Source organism: Cricetulus griseus, chromosome 3 (genome assembly GCF_003668045.3).
Source record: "Cricetulus griseus strain 17A/GY chromosome 3, alternate assembly CriGri-PICRH-1.0, whole genome shotgun sequence".
NCBI lineage: Eukaryota > Metazoa > Chordata > Mammalia > Rodentia > Cricetidae > Cricetulus > Cricetulus griseus.
Window position 1 is genome coordinate 266,654,598 of NC_048596.1, and position 18,914 is coordinate 266,673,511.

The 18,914-nt window shown below is 44.3% G+C and overlaps 2 pseudogenes; one reads left to right on the forward strand and one right to left on the reverse strand.

Annotated features, from left to right (window-relative positions):
- Nucleotides 1-762: 762 nt before the first annotated feature.
- LOC100766760 lies at nt 763-1,336 on the forward strand (annotated as a pseudogene).
- Nucleotides 1,337-1,798: 462 nt separating this feature from the next.
- On the reverse strand, nt 1,799-2,126 carry LOC113835073 (annotated as a pseudogene).
- Nucleotides 2,127-18,914: the final 16,788 nt, after the last annotated feature.

Below are 18,914 nucleotides of genomic sequence, written 5' to 3' on the forward strand. Positions count from 1 at the left end.
CCCTCCCCTTGTCCCCACCCCCACCCTCCATCCTCCCTTCCCAGTCAATAGGACACTCCCTATCTCTGTCAGATGTTGGAAATCACCTGAGAACCAGCTGTTTAAGCTGAAGGTAAGGAGAAGGCTTAGGGGACCTCCCTGGATGGAGGTCTCATCTATACCACAGGTCTCATGCCCTTTCCTCTTCTGAGAGGGACCAGCTGTTTATCCAGACAAGGGCTGCCCTTCCTTCCAGTACAGAGGTCCTAAGTAGCCACATAAACCCAGAGGCCTCGCCAAGAGGCTCAGACCTCACTGAGCAACCTTTGGAGCAGTGGAAACAGGTATTCTTCCTCAAACAGGTTTTGTAGGCTTGGAACACTCTGATTGTGGAGTAGTCCATGCCTGTAGAGTGCCACTTAGGGATAACTTGACCTCATGAAAGGGAACAGCCTTAGTTCTTGAATGTGACCCCTTAGAATGTTTTGGAACTGGCCAAAAGGAAACCAACATAAGAAGAAAAAAGGCCAAAACAAAACAAGCCTTTCTTGCAAGATTTATTCTGACCTGAAGACTACAGGTTAGAAACTGCCAGGCATAGTGTTACATGCCTTTAATTCTACTGGGGAGATGGAGGCAGGAGGATAAGAGTTAGAGACCTGCTTTGACTCTTAGTGAGACTCTGGATAGAGAGAGAGACAGAGGAAAGAGAAGACTGTTGAAGTGGTACTGAATTGGTTAAGAACGAGGGTAATGCTTTTCCGCCCGCTCCCCCCGCCCGCGGCCACCATGATCATCTACCGGGACATCATCATCGGTGACGAGCTGTTCTCCGACATCTACAAGATCCGGGAGATCACAGACAGGCTGTGCCTGGAGGTGGAGGGCAAGATGGTCAGTAGAACCGAAGGTAACATCGATGACTCGCTCATTGGTGGAAATGCTTCCGCTGAAGGCCCAGAGGGCGAAGGAACCGAAAGCACAGTAGTCACTGGTGTTGATATTGTCATGAACCACCACTTACAAGAAACAGCTTCACAAAAGAGGCCTACAAAAAGTACATCAGAGATTACATGAAATCACTCAAAGGCAAACTTGAAGAACAGAAACCTGAAAGAGTAAAGCTTTTTATGACTGGGGCTGCAGAGCAAATTAAGCACATCCTTGCTAATTTCAATAACTACTAGTTTTTTATTGGTGAGAACATGAATCCAGATGGCATGGTTGCTCTCCTGGACTACCGTGAAGATGGTGTGACCCCATTCATGATTTTCTTTAAGGATGGCCTAGAGATGGAGAAATGTTAACAAATTGGATCTGTCACCTGTCACCATAGCTGACTGCTGCTTGCCATCCATACAACACCAGGGTTTAGGACAAATGGGACTGATGTCATCCTGAGCTTTTATTTTGATCATGATTTATTTGGAGTGGAGACATTGGTTTTTTTTCTTTTCTTTTCTTTTTTTTAAAGAAAGAACATGTCATGTAGGTTGTCTGAAACTAAAGTGCATTTAAATTCACTTAAAAAAAAAAAGAATGAGGGTAAAAGCTGTGAGGTTCCCCCATGGTCAAGAGCTTAATGGGCGATGATGTTATTGTAAACATCAAAAGGATTGCAATCTCTGACATAATCAAAACTGGATAAACCACAATGGTTATGTTACAACAAGCAGGTTGCCAAGTATTTGTCCAGGTCTATTGAGCTTGGCATGTTCTTAATGCACACATCACTGTGAGGTTCTGTCTTCTCACTTACTGGTGACTTCTCCAGTTCATATGCAACCTCCAGACTGTCTATTATCTTTCCGAGTTCTGTTTATTTCATGTCCAAATATAAATGCTTGCCATGTGGTGAAGAACTGAGTCACATTGGTATTGGGGCCATTATCAGCCATACATACAACACTTCCAACACTGTGCTCAGACACTATCCTTGTCTTCCCACCCCAGATGATGTCACTTCCTCTTCCAGTACCCGAGGGATCTCTGATTTCAACCATGAACCCCTTGATACTTCTATGAAATATAAAGCTATTATATTAGTTACTGGCATTGAAACCCTCCAAATTCTCACATGTTCTGGGCGCCCTCTCACAGACTTCTGTTTTGATATCTCCTGCATTTGTGTGCAATGTCACACACATTTTTTTTTCTTCTTGATGGTTTCAGGAATTAATTAACTTCTCAAAGTCCCCATAGAGCAAAGGCTAAATACAAGTTTCTATTCATTCCTCATTCTGATTTTCTAAAACACCCCCCCCCCCCGAAATCTGAAAGTTCACTGGCATCCCATGAAATAGACAATAGAAAGGCCCTGGTCAGGAGCTCGGAAAGCATCTGAATAAATGAGGGGAAGAATTCATGTCATTTCCCATCTCTGACCCACTTCTATTAGCATTGCCACCAGGCCCCACATCTGGCAGCAAAAGGCATCTACTAATGGCCACACTGGTATGCTGAGGGCAAAGCAAGGAAAGGTACAGCCTTATCCTTACCAGGAAATCTCCGGCCTACAAGCCACAGAGGCACAGTCATGCCAGTAGGTGTGGGGAGAATGTATCTCTCTGTGGTGGGCAACAGCAGCCAGGAACTGGACAGCTGGAAATTTCAATTACTGCCCTCATTCTTTTAGCCACTCGGGCCTTTATCCCATTCTCTGCATGTTTAATTCCTTCTCTCTCTAAATGGGTTTGGCCATCTTAAGGAAGAAGCCCAGCGGCCTTGGGCTCTTCATTTTTGACCTTCTTGTCCCATTTCCGGGTACCAGGTAATCAGTCAGTACAGCAAATGCAGTTTCTGAAGGGACTGGCAGGCCCCCGCATGGCAAACATGGGACCCATAGTTTTGTCTTACTTTCTCCCCCATCCCTTTGCCTTGCTAAACCATCAGATTGTACACCTAAAGCTAGCCATCAAGGTCTATTCCCTTATTTGGCCACTTCCCCCTCCTGAGGCTGACTCCCAAGGTCCAGCAATCAAAGTATTGAAGTCTGGCAATCAAAAGCCCCCTTGTGTCGATCCTAACACACCCAATTAAAAGTAAACATCTCATCTTAATACAAGTTTCCCCTCGTACTTTTATAAACCACCATTTGCCTATGGGCCACATCTGTCTCTCTTCTATCCAGAGGCAGTCCTTAGTCCTTCCGGGGCAAATATCCCTCACTCCCCTCTCCCTTGCCCCTTCCTCCCCTCTGCCTTTGTGTCTTATCCCCGGCCCTCTGTCCCTCTGGGGCAAGTGAATCTCCTCTGTGCTAGGACTTGGTCTTGGGGTGTCTTGTGCTGCTGCTTCCTTTCAGTCACCTCTTAGTTTCCCCGGGGAACTGGTTCACAACTTCCCCCCCCCCCCCGGAAGATACCAAAATCTCTAGGTGCTGCCATTTGCTAATCTAAAATAACAAGTATTTGCATATAACCTTCACACATCCGCACACACACTTCGAATTTTTGTGTATATGTGCATGGTATTCATATATGTATGTGAATTAGTGTGTGTGTACGGATTCGTGTGTGGGGAGATACATGTGCACATGTGAGTGCACAGGCCCTAAGTCGACAACCACTGTCACTCATTTACTGAGGCAGAGCTCTTGGTGAACCCAGAGCTACCCAATTCCTGCTAGTTTAGCTAGTCAACCTCCCCCATCCCCCACCTCCCCGCCCTGGGGCATCGGTCACTGCTTCCCTCTCTTCCTCAGTGCTGGGATCACAGTACCTGCCATATCTGCCTGGCTTTTACATCAGTTCTAGGGACCCAGACTCCAGTCCTGATGCTTGCTGTGTGGCAAGCACTTTAAGAACTGAGCCCATCTTCCCGTATATATACTATATATATATATATATATATATATATATATATATATATATATACTCCTATATACTGTAACTTGTAAATTACAAGTGCCTAATATGACATTCTATCTAAGCCATTGCTATACCGTATTGTTTAGGTGATAATGAGAAGAAAAGCATCTGTATGTATTCCGTACAGTTTCTAAGATACGTTAACACACTGTTGATTGAATGCACAGATGGAGACCATATGAGTGTAAAAGGTCAACTGTCATATCTTGTCTTCTAAATGAATCTGGGTCAGTTACAGTCGGAATCGTACAGGTGAGGGTGCAGGAAGGGGTTGGAGATAAAGGCAGCAGAAATGGAGGAACCAAAAGTGTTGGTAACACCGAATCAACCGGGCATAAGAAATGGGCATACAACCAGGTGTGGTGGCACACGCCTTTATTCCCAGCACATGGGAACTAGACGCAGGCTGATCTCTGAGTTCAAGGCCAGTGTGGTCTACAGAATGAGTTCCAGGACAGTCAGGGTTGCACAGAGAAACGCTGTCTCAGAAAACAACAACAACAACAACAACAACAACAAACTAATACAAAAGAAAAGCAAACAAATAAATGAATAAATAAATAAATGAGCATGAAGGAGGGGGGTAGGTGGCTTGGGTATGCAGCCAGAGGGCTAGAGTCAAACAATGGGGATGCTAAGGAAGGAGAGAGACTGAAAGTTGAGGATTTGAGTCCCTGTGTATGGTAGGTAGCAGTGGGCAGTTACTTCAATAGACACGTTGTATTAGTCTACCGCCAAACTTGTTCCAAAAGGTTAATTTAGTCTTATTCATTCCATAGAAAAACAAATACAACACCCTCACACAACATTCAAGCAATGAGGTCATCCAGGGACTGCTGCTCCTAGGATCCTGCCTGCTGTCTCCTTTCTAAGAGGAAACCATGTTTAAGCAACACAGGAAGTGACTCTCTGAGAAAGGAGGAGCCCCTAGAAAGCATGTGAGAGGAAAAAGAATCTGGTGTTGTCTCAGAACTTCTCCATATTTTGAAAAGTGCTGTCTAGGGAGTTTGATGAGGGAAGAGCTGATAACAAAGAAATGGCCTAGACAGCACTTAGGAGGCTGAGGCAGGAGGACAGCTGTGAGGCTAAGGTCAGACTAGACCACATAATGAGTTCATGACCATCCCATGCTGCAATCTTAACACAACATCCAAAAAAGAAAGAGATTCGGTAAGGAGAGACATTAAGAGAGGGTGTCCAGAAAACATGGGACAAAGAATGAAAATTCTCTTACTGTCTTGTCACTTACTTGTCAATTACAAACAAAATGTGACCTCAAAAAGTTGCCAAACCTTAACTCAATAAAATGGGAGAAAGGGCAAGTGGTCCTGGCTGGGAAATGGTCTCTGAGGCTGCCCTCATGCCCTGGGCCCCTCTGGATACCCAGCTAACCTTGCTTCCTTCTCCAGGGATTCTTACTTCACCATTAGTAAGCAGCTTGTCACATGACTATCCAACACAGTTCAACTCTCAGATGGTGTAGCAAGATCTAGCAATACATCCCTTGTGTATCATTGCTCAGAAACAACCACCATTTGTTTGTTGCATGTTTGTAGCAAGATTTCATGTATCCCAGGTTATATAGTCAAACTTGTTATACAGTCAAGGATGACTGAGTTTCTTGTGTGTGTGTGTGTGTACTACACATGTGAAGTCCAGAGGTCAATGACAGAAGTCTTTCTTCATCTTTTTCTCCATCTTAATACTTGAGACGATGCCTCTCACTGAACCTGAGCACACTGATTTGTCGAGATAGGTGGCCAACAAGTGCCAAGGATCCTCCTGGCCCTGCATTCTTGGTGCTGCAATTACAGTCACACAATAATGTACCAGGTTTCTGTACTGGTGTCATGAATCAAAATCAGGTCCTTGTGGTTGTATGACAAGAACTTTGCCCGACTGAGTTATTTCCCCAGCCCCTGAACCCCTCTTTAAATGGCAAAAGATCCCAGATTGTTTGTAAGGTAGTTTTTGTTTTGTTTTATGTTGAATTATTTAGCGTGGTGGTGTGGGTGGGTAAACACATGGAGTAGCATTTGTGTGAAGTTCAGAGAACAACCCGTGGGAGAACTTCAGTTTTCTTCTTCTACCGTGTGGGTTCCTGGGGGGTCACACTCAGGTCACCAGACTTTGTTGTAACCTTTTCCTACTGGCCCCTCTCACCACCCTCTTCTGTTTGTTTTCAGACACAATCTCATGTATGCCAGACTGACTTCAAGCTTGCTATGTAGCCAAAAATAATTTCCAAGTTGTGATCCTCTTACCCTCATCTCCCAATTGCTGGGATTACTTACATGCACCACCATGCTTCATTCATATGGTGCTGGGGATGGAATCCAGGGCCTTCTGCATGATAGGCAAGCATTCTACCAATTGAACTACATCTCCAGGCCCCAGGAACAGCTTATTTTAGTATTGTATATGAACCTGCTATATCAGCATTATGTATGAACCTGCTGTGTGACCTTGAGTGAGTTGCATGACTTTGCTATCTCAATTCCTCACCTACAAAATGTCACTAATAATAAGACTGCTTTACAGAATTATTGTTAAGATGGAGTGAGATAGAGTCAGGGCTCTCCAGACAACAAGACCAATGACATTAAAGAAGCCTGTTTTAAGAAATCGGTTGCTATGGTTATGGAAATTTAGAAGTTGATGTGATTTACGCAAACTGGAAACCCAGGAAAGCATCTCCCAAGTTCAAGGCTCTGAGAACAGGGAGCTAGTGTCCATGGGAGGATGGAAGACTAGGGCCCAACCTCCTAGTCTTTGACTCTATCTAGACTCTCAGTGGATTGGATGGTGCTTTACTCCATCTACCAGTTCAAATATTTATCCCTTTAGAAACACCTGCAGATACATCCAGAGATGTTTGTTTAAATACTGAGGCTCTATGTGACCCAATCAAGTTGACACACATAAAATTAACCATCACACAATATAATGTGCCTAGCATGATGAACCTTCCTACAGTGAGCATTTGGCAATTAGCTGCACCAATCAGGGCTCACTGTAATATACTGGTTTAATTGTCTGTTTCTCAGGCTGGACTCTGAGCTATTTAAGGAATTAAGAGTTCAATACAACTTAACAGAAAAAAGAATCCAAATGACCTGATTGAAATCCAAATGAACTGATTAATGAATGCACAAAGGGCTCTAAACAGCAAAATGAGCAGCAAAAACGAAACACTGGATCAGCTGTCAAAAGGACACTTTTGTTTGAATTTCACTATGAGTGTGTCTCAGGTGGGTCAGAGTCCTGATGGTGAATGAGTTCAAAAGCAATGAAAACATTGAAGATTGACTTAGGAGCAAAGTTGTAGCAAGTCGGCAAGTTTGTAAAAATGAAACCTGAAAAAAAAAAAAAACAGAAGAAAGAAAAGAAAGAGAGAAAGAAAGGAAAGAAAGGACTGGGTAAAGGATTTGAATAGATACTCCCCAAAGACCAATGGACAACAGATACTTGGGAAGGTGCTGGGAATCACTAACCATCAATCAAAACCACAATGAGATATCACACTGCACAACTTAAGATGCCTATTGTCATGTAGATCAGAGTTAGCAGGTGTTAGTGAGAATGTGAAGGAAAGTTTGCACATTGTTGACAGGAAGGCAAAGTGATATCCCCAGTGTGAGAAACAGTATGGGGTTTCCTCCAAAAATTAAAAACAGAAATATGTCATATGCTATACACACACATAGAATGTTATTTGTGTGTGCATCCGTGTGTGTGTGTGTGTGTGTGTGTGTGTGTGTGTGTGTGTGTGTGTGTGAGATCCATTGGAGGCCTGCTCCACAGGATTATTCATACCTGGTACTGTAAGCCTCATCAAAAAAGCTCGTGACTCAGGAGGTCATAGGCCCCCAAGGGAAACCTACCTGTGTTGGCTTGCAAAATGGACACATTAAATTGACTTGTAAGTACTTAATGTCATGTTATGTTGCTCTCAGCCCTGGCCAGAGAAGCATCTTCTGCAGCAGTCAACATTTAGTTCAGAGAATCATAACTGGTCACAGTGCTGAGAATATGTGACTATTGAGTGGTCAACCCTAAATGAGTCATCTGTATCAATCCACCAATACTGAGGCTCAGGGGACTTGTGGAATAGGGGGTGGAGAGAATGTAAGAGCTGGATGGTGGGGAGCAGCGCTGTGAAAGGCTGCTGCCCTCCTAAATTCACAGCCGGCTGTGGTTGGTTACCTGAGCGATATCCTCCATCAGCAAGGTCAGCCAACATTCCAACAGACAGCACTAACAAACTCAGAAAGGCCGGAGCTGTCTCCACTCAACCCCACGGGACGTTCTTAGCACGAAGAACTGAGATCGATGTATCTTGTTTGGGTCCAAAGCAGCCATACCTTAACCAGCATTGCCCTTTCCTTGGAAGTGAAAAGACCCCGTTGCCTCCCTCAGACGTGTCTGCCCCTCTGAACTAGAAACTCGGGGACCCTGGGCCTTGTTAACCACTTCTGTGTATCCTTTTTTTACCTGCAGTTGCTGTTGCTAGTCTTTCAGGTGAAAGGAACTCGTGATCTGCAAATCCTTATTCCAGGTTTCCCTCCCAGACACAGGGAGACATTCAGATTTCAGGACCAAGCCCCTGTGCTGCTTTCTTTCCAAGGCGTGCCTCAGGTATGGCCTTGTAATTTTAGAATGTGTCACTTGGGGGAGGGGGGGTGGCTTGCCAAAGTTCTGAAATGAGCGGAAGGAGTAGAACTCTAAAATAGGACTCTTCCCTTTAGAAGATGGAAATCCCGCACCACTGTGGAGGGAGACGTGTGTGGTAGTGGCAGCCTGCAGACAGGTTTCTAAAAATAGATGGGAGGGAAGCATGCCAGGCTAGGGAGTCTCTCCTTGGTAATGTGAATGGTTTCTCACAGTGAACAGACTGAAGCACACGCATCTGCGGGTTTTCAAAAGGCCGCAGCTACTTAGATAGATTAATTGCTTCCATACTTTACAAGACTGTGGCCATCAGAGGCCTGAACGCTTTCATATTTTGGAAGAAAAGAGAGATGAGCGACAGGCTTCCTGCAACCACTTGCAGTAAAAGCTCAATGGAATGCATTGTGGGCAACACTGGACCCCGGGTCAATCGCGCCTAGTGACAGTAGATATTTGGGGACCAGTAAGAAAAATTTCAATACAGACTGAATATGTGATCATGATTGCTGTGGCATCTGTGACATGTAATAACAGCATTTTCGTGGTGAAATAGAATGTCCCACTTGTATTTCAGAAGGGGGACCTATTTAGAAAGGTCCCGCTCAAGCAGTTAAAAGTGCCATGATACCTAAGGTTTGCCTCCCTTTCCTTAGCAAACGGCATAACAATGAGACGAAAAGGGTCATGTGTCAAGCATAAATGTAGCAAGTTGTTCCTTTGGAGTTTTTGATGAAGAGAAGTTTGTAAATGTTTTTAAACATTGTAAAATCAAATGTTCTAAAAATAAATGCAATCTACATCTTAAAAGAACTCCAGTACTGAATAGCCAATGAGTGCACAGGAAATAGATGGCTTCTGTGAATTAAGAGTCCATCCAGGGAGACTGAAGTAGGTCATGTGTAAGCCCAGTGCAGAACAAATTAAGTTTTAAAGAGAATGTTGTCAATAATTTATGATCAGACACAAGTGGGTAGTTAACACATGACCATGGCAAAGAAATCAGATGGTTCAACTAAAAATGTTTCACTTGCATGAATCCCCAAGTGTGCTTTCAGAAAGTTCGAGGAAAGAGGGTCTGAATTGTGCCTTAGTCTGTCTTTGGTGTTTGTAACAAAATTTGGTCTTCTGTATGCACATAGACTATAATCCCCCTCTCCTGGAATTTTAGAAAGAGGTGATTAGAGGTGCAGGTTCTTTACATTAATAACACTCCCTCCAGGGTACAGGAATCTCAGAGTCCCTACCAATCAGGAGTGAAATTGTTTCATCTGTGTCTGACACAGTGACAGGAGACCCCCCCCCCCACAGAGCTCTGTATGTGACAAGGACTACCTTGTCTCTCAGGATGCTGCTTGTTTGTTTGTTTATTTGTTTGTTTCAAGACAGGGTCTCTCTGTAGCTTTGGAGACTGTCTTGGAACTCACTTGGTAGACCAGGCTGGCCTTGAACTTACAGAGATCAGCCTGCCCCTGCCTCCTGAGTGCTGGGATTAAAGGCGTGCGCCACTGCCCAGCTGAGGATGCTGTTAGTGGAAGAAGGCTTCCACCTGATGAGGTCACAGCCCCAGTGGACTCTGCATAGGTGGAGTTGTTGTGCAGCCCCAGCTCAGTCACAGCCTTATTGGGGCTGCTGCTAGAATGGGCACATGTAACACATTTGCTGCCAGATGGGCTGGTGGGCAGGGTGTGCACACGAAGGGAAGATGAAGAGCCTCCTGGACCAGAATCCTTTCTCCAGAGTCCAAAGTAGATCCAGGTGCTGGGACACATACCTCTAATACCTGCACTCAGAAGACAGAATCCAGCCAGAAGGAGGATCATGGATTTCAGGGAGCCTTGGCTACCACTGCATTACTTTTCCCATTGCTGAGATAAAATACCTGAAAAAAGCAACTTAAGGAAGAAGGGTTTGTTTTAACTCACAGTTTGAGTGTGTAGTCCACCGTGGTGGGAGCGGCATTGCGGCAGGAGTGAGTGGAAGCTGGTCACAGTGCATTTGATGTCAAGAAACAGAGGTGAATGCTGGCACTGGCTCTCTTCTTTTTACTCATTTTGGGATCCCAGCCACGGGATGCTTTTGCTTACTTTCAAGCTGAGTCCCCCTCCTCAGTTAAACCTTTCTGGGCTCGCCCTTACCAACACTCCCACAGGTGTGTTTCCACTATGATTCTAGGTCCAGTCAAGCTGGCTTTTAAGACTAACCTCAGCGGCATCTCCTAAGACACTGACTCAAGAAACAAACAGAAATTGGTTACAGAATGGTGGTGATCATTCCAAACATAATAAAGTTGGTTTTGATATAACTCTTCAACAATCTGGTGATCCCAAAAGCAAAGTAAAGGGTTTCAGAAAATTAAGATAACTTGAGAAGAGTTTGAGAGCCTTCTATCAAAACTGTGCATGGGGGAAACCTCAGGGACAATTGGACTAGGGAGACCTTGGCACACATTGTATATTCCAGCACTCAGAAGGTAGACCTGAAAGTCAAGGTCATCTTTGGCTGCACAGGAACTTTAAAGCCAGCCTGGACCACCAGTGACCCTGTTTCAAAACAAACAAAAGACAAACAGGGAGTTTGGGGGCTAGCTCAGTCAGCAGAATGCTTGCCACATGAGCATGAGGAGCTAAGTTCAGATCCCCAGCTCCATAACATACACTTTAAAAATTATGCATAAAGTCGGGCATAAGTAAGTAAGTAAGTAAGTAAGTAAATAAGTAAGAACCTTTTGTAATTGCCCCTGTGTTTGTCTGTCTCTTATAACCTTTTCTTCATTTAATTAATGCCCTTTCTTACTGGTTTGAGGGTTTTCATTCTATTTCAGGGAAACCAGATTTTAGCCACAGGAATTGCAAACTGCCTTCCACGGCTAATTTTTATGCTTTTGATTACGGTATTTTCCCATGCATAAGTGACCTTTTTGTAATTTTTAAAAGTGGCATTTAAGAGAAAGATGCCATGTGACAGAGCTTGGGTGGAGATTTTTTTTTTTAATTGGGGTAAAGTGAATGGGGAAAGGGGGGAGGGGAGAGGGAAGACTGGCCTCCAGGGACAGGAGCAGCAGAAGAGAAGACAGGCAGAGAGAGTGTGAGAGAGTGAGGGAGTGAGGGAGTGAGGAAGAGAGAGAGAGACAGAGACAGAGGCAGAGAGAGAGTGAGGGAGAGAGAGAGTGAGGGAGAGAGACAGAGTGAGAGAGAGAGAGAGAGAGAGAGAGAGAGAGAGAGAGAGAGAGGCAGAGAAAGATGGGAGGTAGGCAGGACCCTTTTAAAAGGGAACATGGTGAATGTGCACAGGTGGTGCTCTTAGTGGCTGCAGCTGAGGGTGAATCCTGTCAGAATCCCAAGGGCAGGCCAGTACAGATGCCTGAATACTAACAGACCTTTTAAAGTCAAATTAATTTCTATCTTTTCCTGGTATCTGGATTTTGTTTTACATGTTAGAAGTTCTTTACCTTGCGTTTAAAATTTCCTGTCAGTTTTTAAATTTTTTTAAAAGATGTATTTATTTATTTATTTATTTTATGTATGATTGTTTTGCCTGCATGTGTGTGCACCGTATTCATACTCTCAGAGGGTAGAAGAGGGCCTCAGATCTCTTGGAACTGGGGTTACAGGTGGTTGTGAGTCATCATGTGGGTGCTGGAAACCAATGTCAGGTCTTCTGCAAGGGCATCATGTTCTCTTAATCACTGAGCCATCTCTGCAGCCACCAAATTCTCTCTTCCCCTCTCTCTTCTAAAAGTATTTTACAATCTATTTATTTTATTTGCATGTGTATGAGTGTTTGCTTGAATTGTATATATATATATATATATATATATATATATATATATATATCATGCCTAGTGCCCACAGAGGTCAAAAGAGGTCATTGGATCCCCTGGAGCTGGAGTTTCAGATGGTTGTGAACTACAGTGTGGGTACTGAGAAGTGACTCCCAGTCTCATGCAAGAGCAACAAGTGCTTTCAACCACTGATCCATCTCCTAACCCCCAAGTTCTTTTATTTTTAATGTTTAATGTTTAAATCTTTAATGCATCCTAAATGGATTTTTATGTAACTTCTGAGGTAAAATCCAAGATAGATTTTTTCCCCAGATGGCTACCAGTTGATTCAACACAATTTATGAAGCAACTTTTTCTCTAATTGGAAAACGCCGACTTTTTCAAGTAGTGAGTTCCCATTAGTGTTTGATCTTCTACAGATCCATCTCAGTCAGAGGGTGTAGTTTGCATTTTGTTATAAAAATTAATAGGCAGATATCCAAGACATTCACACAGATTTACCCACACACTACTCAGAGCAATACAGTCAACAGGTGAATTGTTCTTTGGGAGAAATAGTCTAAACTCCTCCATCTGCTAAAATCTGGTCCTCTTACTATGTTGAGGCTGAAGTGCAAACCACAACCAGCCTTTAAATCAAATTTGACTATTGGGGGGAAATAGTCAATGAGGGGGCTCTGCTTTGCTCTGTTTTGTGTGCTGAATTAGCACCAGGGGGGCTATTCTCACAGTGAGGGTATGAGCCATCAATCATTGCCCCCCAACACACAGTTAGGGTATGAACATCCCTTTATAGGCTCAAATCCTGGCCTCTCATGTGCTAGGCAGGAGCCCTGTCCCTGAGCTGTTTTCCCAGGCTTTTTGTTGTTGTTGCTATTTGGGGAGCTTGGTTTCCTGAGATGATGTTCACTATTTAGCCCATGCTGGCCTATAACTGGCAACATGGAATTCATGATCCTCCCATCCTCAGTTTCCCAAGTGCTAGAATTATAGTTATTTGCTACCACACCCAGCTGTGTGCACCTTCTGGAAGGAATCCCACGACACAGCTTTGGTTGTGGCTTTTGTTTCTTACCAACAACCAACCTATGCTTAGTTTATATTGTAAGCACACACTGTCCTCTTATTAATGGTGGCATTTTGATTTGTAGGGTGCTCTGGGGAAGCCCAAAGCTGTACCTCTTATACCTCCAACCTAGGGAACTGTGGTTGACCAGGGACTCCAGCATCTAGGCTCTGAAATCCATCAGTTATCTGTGCTGAGAGGATGTGTCTCCAGACCTGCAACTCCTGGACAGTGCAGGACAAGCAGTTAGCCAGCTCTGAATGACAAGGACGTCTCTCTAGCTACCTGGCCTTGCTGAGCCTAACCTTTTCTTCTCTTCCCCTCCCCTTCCCTTCCCTTCTCACCCCTCCTCTTCTATTCCTTTCCCCCTCCCTTCCCTTTCTTTCCTTCCCCTTTCTTCCCCTCCCCTCCTTTTCTTTACCCTTCCCTCCCCTCCCATCCCTTCCCTTTCCCTTTCCCTCCCCTTTCTTGTCTTTCCTCTTCTCTCTTTCTCTATGAAGCCCAGACTGGCTTGGAATTCAACATGTAGCCCAGTCTAGCCTCAAACTCACATCAATGTTCCTGCCTCAGCCTCCAAAGTGCTGGATTATAGATTGTGACCACACAAGGCATGGACCTTCCTTTAATAACACCAGAACACTTCTGCCCAACATCCCCTCTTTCCTGGGGGCATGATGGCATGATGGGTCTTCCAGTCTCTATCTCTAACATGTGCACTCGCCCAGTACGACCCATGCATGGTTAATCTCAATCTGACATCTGTTTCTTGGATCTGAGTTAGCATGAGGTACCTGTCCCTACAGGCATGTAACAAATTCATTGAAAACACCCCCCACATACACACACACTCCGCATGGTCATCTGTAACAGCACTGGTGGTATGTTGAATCCTGGGCTTTTCACTCTATTAAGAACAGCTTTTTCTGGATTGAATAAATAAGACATCCTGCTTCCTCACTGCTGAGTACCATCAAAGATGACTAAGTGTAAGTCTTTAGTGGTCACATGGCACAAATGAATGGAGTATTCATCTGAAGAACAATAGTGTCTGACCAATAATTCAAAGAGGTTATTTCAACCTGAACATGACAGGAGTGTACCCAGACATCAGGGCTGGTCCCCTAGGCAGACAGTCTACTTTGCCTGTAGGTGAAGCAGGGTTATTTGATGAATGATGAATAGAATAGGCACACCCTTGAGTTTAGGTACACATTCACTCTCTTGTCTTGGAGTCAAGTTGTTTTCAATGCTGGAATTTAGCTGCCACTGTCCCTCTCCCCACTTCCAGGAATTCAGATAGTCTGGAGAAATCAGGTGTTATCTGAGAGTTGAAATTCAGTTTATGAGTTCATTCTTGCAGCTTAAGGTAATGCCATGCATTCAAGCCTGTGATGTTTCAGAGAGCTGTTGATGTTTGGTCCGACCAATTTTTTCACGTTGTGGCGTGTAGGGTGCACAATCCTTTTGGAATGTTTCTTGGATGACAGATGACTTAGGCTGGTGAGTCTTTCTCTCGAGTGTCTTCGGGCTAGACCTGTCACGTCCATCTCATTGCTGATGGGCTGTTTGTGTGCAGAAGAATTCTTGAACCGTTGACTTAACAGCTCTGATTAACACTGAGTATTCTGGTCCCAACGTGTTACAGACTTTTAATCTCCAATCATTTAAAGTGCTTGCTTCATTCACTGAATAGAGAGAGATATTTATGAGCCACATGGGTGGAGTTGATCCCACAAAGAATTTAGGGAGGGGAAAATTACATAATATGTAATCATTTTTAGGGAGAGCCTGAATCAGCCTCTGTGAGCCTTATGTTGGTTTGCTCAGCAGTCCCTGCCTGTTTATTGACTCTTCCGGCATTGTATGAGAGTTCAAATCAAGTGTTGGTGGTCCTGTTTTCTTCCGGCAATGAGATGGCCCTATTTCAGGCAAATTCCACAGCACGCCACTCTTTAAATGGGGCTTCTTGAGCAAACCAGTGCTGTCCTTCTCCATGCTGGGTCCACACATTGGAGTGGGCCCTTGAGGATGGAGCTACCATGGGCTCCTGCAGTGGACAGTGCTGCCAAGGCCCACAGCAATGGGACCAAATGCTGATGGACTGTAAGCCAAAGCATGTCTTTCCTTCCCATAAGCTGTTTATACCAGGTGCTTCAGTTGTTAGAACAACAGAAAGCTGGCTAATTAATGACCAGATTGAGGTAATTTGCTTTCTTTCTTTGGGGGTGGGGGAGCTTCAAATTCCTCTCTTCTTGTTTCTACATTATATATATATATATATATATATATATATATATATATGTGTGTGTGTGTGTGTGTGTGTGTGTGTGTGTGTATATATATATTAACATAATGAACTGTTGTGAACTATGATCATCCTACTATGGTATAGCACATTAGGACTTATTCCTTCCATTTAACCTCATTTTGGTACTAATCATCCAGCTCACCCCATTCCTTGCTTATCCTCTCCTTTCTTGGAGCTAGTGACCATTCTCACTTCTTCCCTCCCACTTGTCATTCTAAGGATTAAGCCCTAGGCCTTGTGCTTGCTGAGAAACCACTCTATCTACTTCTAAATCACTTCCTTAATCCCATTCTACTATCATGTTCACAACTTATTAGAAATGTATTTCACCACCAATGAATAGGAATTGTATCAGAAGATGGAGCTATTTATTGGTTTTTGAGACAGGGTTTCTCTGTGTAGCCCTGGCTGTCCTGGAACTCACTCTGTATACCAGGCTGGCCTTGAACTCATAGATCAGCCTGCCTTTGCCTCCTGAGTGCTAGAATTAAAGATGTGTGCCACCATCACCTGCCAAGAAGATGGTTATTTTAATTGGTAGTCAAGTAGTCCTCCAAAAACAAACAAACAAAAAAAAAACCCAAGCAAACAAAGCAGCACAGATATACAAGGCCACTAGAAATACATAATGTGTAAGAACACACTCACACACACACACACACACACACACACACACACACACACACTCACACACATGCACTCACACACACACTCACACACACTCACACACATACACAATTGGGAGACACTCTCAAATATAAGAGTCTAAAAATATATCAATATTAAGAGTATAACATAGTTCAAAGTAACAAGACTTAAGGAAGAGAGACATACATGATCCCCCAGAGAAGGGGAAAGGGACAAGATCTCCTGAGCATATTGGGAGCATGGGGGGAGGGGAGAGGGAGCTAAGAGAATGAGAAGGGGAGAAGGGGAGAAGAGGGGTGAGGAGGACATGAGGGAGCAGGAATGTTGAGTTGGGGGAAGAATAGAAGAGAGCAAGATAAGAGAGACCATAATAGTGCCTGTTTAAAGAGAAGTCAGGCACTAGGGAAAGGTATGGAGATCTACAAGGATCTCCAACTAACAATCTAAGCAACAGAGAAGAGGCTACCTTTAACTGCCCTCCCCTGATAATGAGATTGATGACTAAATTATGCCATCTTATAGCCTTCATCCAGCAGCTGATGGAAGTAGAAGCAGACTCCCACAGCTAATCACTGAACTGAACTGGAATCCAGTTGCAGAAAAGGAGGAGTGATGAGTAAAGGGGTCAAGAGCAGGCTGGTGAAACCCACAGAAACAGCTGACCTGAACAAGGGAGAGCTCTTGGTTCCCAGACTGATAGCTAGGAAACCCAGCATGGGACTGATCCAGACCCCATGAATGTGGGTGTCAGTGAGGAGACCTTGGAAATCTATGGGGCCTTTTGTAGTAGATCAGTACTTATCTCTTGCATAGGAATGGACGTTGGAAGCCCACCCCACATGGAGGGATACTCCCTCAGCCTAGACACATGGGGGAGGGCCTAGGCCATATCCCAAAGCATATGACAGACTCTGAAGACCCCCTATGGAAGGCCTCACCCTCCCTGGGGAGCAGAAAGGGTATGGGATAGGTAGGGTGTTAGTTGGGGGGGGGCAGGGGAGGAGGGGAGGGAGAGGGAACTGGGAGTGACATGTAAAACAATCTTGTTTCTAATTTAAATAAAAAATGGAGGAAAAAATTAAAAGTAAAAAAAATAAGACTTAAGGAGAAACAAGCTAAGTGTGGTGGTGCAGGGCTAGCCTGAGCTACATGAAAAGCAGCATGGAGGAGGAAGAGAGAGGAGTAGGGGGAGAGGACCTTGCCCAGAAAAGGCAAGAGGCTTAGAGAGGCATTGTCTGTGATGACTCAGGGAGCCATGATGGGGACGCCATTCTTAAGGTCTGCTCAACAGGCACTTTTTTTGGATTTGGTCTTTATTTTATTTTTAAATTATGTGTATGTGGGTGGGGTGTGTACATAGGAGTGCAGGAACCCCTGGAGGCCAGAAGAAGGCACCAGATACCCTGGAGCTGGAATCAGATGGTTGTGAACTGGTTGACATGGGTATTTGGAACTTGGGTCCCCTGCAAGAGCTCTTAACCACTGAGCCACCTCTCCAGCCCTCTCAGCAGGTTCTTTTTGAGAAAGACTAGAGTCAAACTGAATTTAGGAGAAATTTATAGAGTTAGTGACAAAGGAACTTATATCAGGAGAATCAATACGAGGACCAATACAAGGTAGTAATATGGAATAGATTTTGAGTTTGTTTCTTTTTTCTTTCCTTTTTTTTTTTTTGGTTTTTGTTTTGTTTGTTTTTTGAGACAGGGTTTCTCTGAAGCTTTGGAACCTGTCCTGGAACTTGCTCTGTAGACCAGGATGGCCTTGAACTCACAGAGATCTGCCTGCCTCTGCCTCTGCCTCAGGAGTGCTGGGATTAAACGTGCACACCACCACCACCACCACCACTACCACCACCACCCCCAACACCACCACCACCCGGCTTGAGTTTGTTTCCTTTCCAGTCCTGAAGTTAGTTAGTACCCAGTGCCTCGAGAATGTGAGATGAACATTCTACCACTGAGCTACACCCAAACCTAAGCTGGAGTTTCAGATCCAGAAAGACAAGAGGTAAAACCCCAGATCTGCTTGTTAATGCAGTGTGTGTGTGTGTGTGTGTGTGTGTGTCTGTGTGTGTGTGTGTCTGTGTGTCTGTGTGTCTGTGTGTCTGTGTGTCTGTGTGTCTGTGTGTGTGTGTGTGTGTGTGTGTGTCTGTGTGTGTGTGTGTGTGTGTGTGTGTGTGTGTGTCTGTGTGTCTCTGTATGTCTGTGTGTCTGTGTGTGTGTCCTGGGGAGTGCTATTTTAACTGTAAATAGTAAAGAAACCAGCTGTGTGTTACCTAGCCATCTCTCACTGTGACGGGATACTAGAGATGATCAACTTATAAAGAGGAAAGTTTCATCTTGGCTGATAGCTTTTGGAGGTTTCAGGCCATGCATCGTTGGCCTTTTGATTTGGGGACTGTGATGGCATAGAACCTCATGGTGATAACACATAGCAGAGTATTCTGTTCATCTCAAAGCAGCTGAGAAACAGAAAGATGAAAGGGTGGGGCACCAGTTACCCTATTTAAGGGATAAGTGACCTATTTAACTTCTTTTCACTCAGCCCCATTCCTACATATTCCACTATCTCCCAATTTGTGACCTAGGGAACCAA